Below are 3,252 nucleotides of genomic sequence, written 5' to 3'. Positions count from 1 at the left end.
CAATATAACTATGCACATATAGATATTTAAAAGAAAAGAAAATACAAAAAGATCACAAACAAAACCGAATACTGTGGGGGAAAAAAAAATAAAAAGAAAAAAAGAGGCTAATGAACAGTGTGGGTTCAACAAATCAAATAGCGAAATCACTATTTGCGCATTCGCGCTATTTTGATGCCCAACGGAAGACATTTAGCCCAACTATTATACGATTCCTTACCACGTTGGGAATCTTACACCTTCATGGATTAGGATTAATTGCCTTTTATATAAGTCCCACTATCCCTTTTGAAACACAAACACAAACCCTGTTGTCTTTCTTTGTTAATTTCTTTCGTTTCTCATGTTTCCTACGCTACAATCCAAGCAAAACCGAGGAGAAAAAGATGGCGAACACAGTGAACTTCCGTTGGAACCATCTCTTTCATTGAGGCCAACACAGAAAATTCCATAACCGATGCATATTTCTTCCTCTGCTTCTGAAACTACTGACAAAAAGCCTAAGTTCCAAATTTATATCCTATTCCAGTGATCGATCGACTCCAATCCAGTTTGGTAAACAAGTTTGTCCCAAACCCATCATGAATCTGAGGAGGTTTCAAGGAATTGAAGCTTGGTTTATATGACCCTGGGTTTATGAAGAAGAAGATTACGGTAAGTGATATTGACAGTTTGTCAAGGCTCTTGATAGCGAAGGACTTGGTAAAGGAGCATATTTTGCCGCATGGGACACAAGCTTCATTGAAGCATTGGATGGGGTAGCAGTTGCTGTTTGGGATTTTGATACCAAGACCGAACATCAATTGCGCTTCAAACAGTGGTCAAGTAATGGGAGTTACGTCTTCAATGGAATGTGGAATCGAATTTTGTGATAGGAGGCAACTGAAAGTAGGTGATGAAATTGGACTTTTTTGGGATCAAAGCAATTCAAGATTCAATTTTAGGTTCTCAACCGGGCTTCAGCATTAATCCGCTCTTATTTACTAGTTTTCTTTTGCAATTCCGCTACTGTGACTATAGACTTGTTAGCAATGGTCAAATAGCTTGTTATAGAAGTAAGTTTATTATTTATTTTTAACTTGTGGAGCTGAAACATTACAATTTTAGGCTAATTATGACTTTTTTTCGTTTTCTATTTTTCCCTTCTTGTTGCTTGTAACAACTATTAGTATATCTTTTTAAACTTGTTAAAGTTTCGGTTTCATTCAATGTATTGCGAGGTAGATGTAAATCATTACTAGGATTAATGGGATTATGAGAGTGATCTTAGCCATTTGAGCTGGTTCTTGATGTTTCACTAGAAGTTTTGTCATTTTTAGTTACATTGTGATAGATATATAGGTTAGATTTAAGGCTCAAAAAAAACCATGTACACTCAACATCTGGAGTATACAACGTGAGTAATCCTACACATTGAAACAATATAACAAAGGAATGATTATATAACATAGTTTTTTTTTAATCTATAATTTCCATTCAAAAAAGTGGAATAGATGGACAATCTACCTTACAAATAGAGGCTCCAACAAATTCCCAATAACCTCTACCTAACAACCCATAAAAACCAAGCCCCTCGTTGTCCAACACAATCCATAGAACTTCACACCTTGAACATCCCCACTGCCCCACATAGATTTTTCTTGCCCCATCCCTGCCCCGCCCCGCATGACGGGAAAAACTATATTTCTTGTTAATTTTCCCTACAACTATTACCATTTTTTCAAATAAAATGACATGTTTCAATAATAAAAATATACTTGAAATTATAAATAAATTTATCCTATCAAATCAAACTATTTTTTAGCAAAAACTAAATAATATTATCTAATTGTTTAACAAGACAATATAACAACAAAAATCTCAAAATATGACACAATAAAATAATCCAAACTCCTAATACATGATTGATGTCATCATATCGGCAATCAAACCAATAGGGAAACATATTCCTCATCATCTCGTTCTCCATTCACCACCTCATATATCTAACATGAAAATTCAAAAACAAAAACCCAGCTCGTAAAATAGATATGGATTTTGACAAGCATAAAGAAGCAATGTTGCTAAGCAAAGTGAAATCCCAATGAGAATTCCAAGTGTTAAGGGAAAAGGCGGTGTGCGACGGTGTACCTTATATTTTATAACAGCCAAATGCCCACACAAAATTACAAAACAAATGACACAGACAAATATTTAGAGCCTCAGACCTGTACCTCATTAAAAAAAAAATTATATTATGTTCATGATGAAAAGTAAGTTGAGAAAAGTGTATGAAACATGAATGAAATCAGTAATTCAATAGTAATAAATTTGTTTCAAATAAAGACAAAAAAAAACGTTAAAATTGGTACCTTATTTCCAATTTTGCTAGAGAGAAAAAGAGATAGAGCCACGTTAGGTAGAATAAAATAAGCTGATGATATTTTTGTTTAAATAGTAGGGTTTTAGAGTATGAAAAAATTACAATTTAACCCTTATAATGCAGGGCGGGGTGGGTTTAAAAAGTGTAAATCCATCCTCGCCCTGCCTCGTGGTGCGGGTCGAAAATCTCCCCCATCCCAACCCTAACACCTTTGCGGGGCAAGAAAAACCCGCACGGGATGAAGCGGAGGGCGGGTCAACCGGGCAAGGCAAAATTGCCATCCCTATCTCTAGTATGTCGACAATGTAGCCCGCCTTCTCCGGATGGGAGGTCCTGATGATGCATCAGAGAGAAGAGGGGCTTCGTCCAGAACAAAGGATGCCCAGACAAGAACCCCAACTTGGGCTTTACTCTTTTATTTGTCAGACTTTGAGTTGTCTAGATTTGTTTTGCCCCCTTTTGGGGCTCAGCATCCTGGGGAAGAGGACCCTCGCCTCCCTCCCCTAATTCTTGATTTCTCTGATCCCTCTTCCTCTTATAATCAGCAGGATCAGCTTGGGGAGGTGAATAGGAAAGGGAGGAGGAAGCTTAGCTTGGACATTCTTCTCGGGTGCTTGCTCCCCGAGGCAGACTCCATCACATCCAAGAGACCTTTTCTCGACTTTCATTATATGCCCATATCGTCTAGAATGGGGGAAGTCTCTTGTCTTTGGCTCTCTTCAACTAGAGATAGTGGTTGGTTAAACACTTCAAAGTCGTCCTCGGATCGGACACTTCAATTATTTCTCCTTTTCTTGTTCTCTGTCCTTTTTTTCTTCCTCCTTGTTGACGAGACAGGAAGAAAAGCTTTTACCTTGGGTATCCCTTTCTAATATGGGAGTAGTGACTTG

At 37.5% G+C, this 3,252-nt stretch overlaps 1 non-coding gene across 1 annotated transcript; it reads right to left on the bottom strand.

The window, feature by feature from the left end:
* Window positions 1–1,878: 1,878 nt before the first annotated feature.
* On the bottom strand, window positions 1,879–1,964 carry LOC112038253 (small nucleolar RNA Z102/R77). Its single transcript, XR_002885824.1, has one exon. It is a non-coding gene; the product is annotated as a small nucleolar RNA Z102/R77 (small nucleolar RNA).
* Window positions 1,965–3,252: the final 1,288 nt, after the last annotated feature.

The sequence above is a fragment of the Quercus suber genome, unplaced genomic scaffold, assembly GCF_002906115.3.
Source record: "Quercus suber isolate HL8 unplaced genomic scaffold, Cork oak 2.0 scaffold_334, whole genome shotgun sequence".
In the NCBI taxonomy this organism is placed as follows: Eukaryota; Viridiplantae; Streptophyta; class Magnoliopsida; order Fagales; family Fagaceae; genus Quercus; species Quercus suber.
The sequence above is the reverse complement of the archived record's forward strand: the minus strand, read 5'-3'. Positions and strand labels throughout refer to the sequence as shown.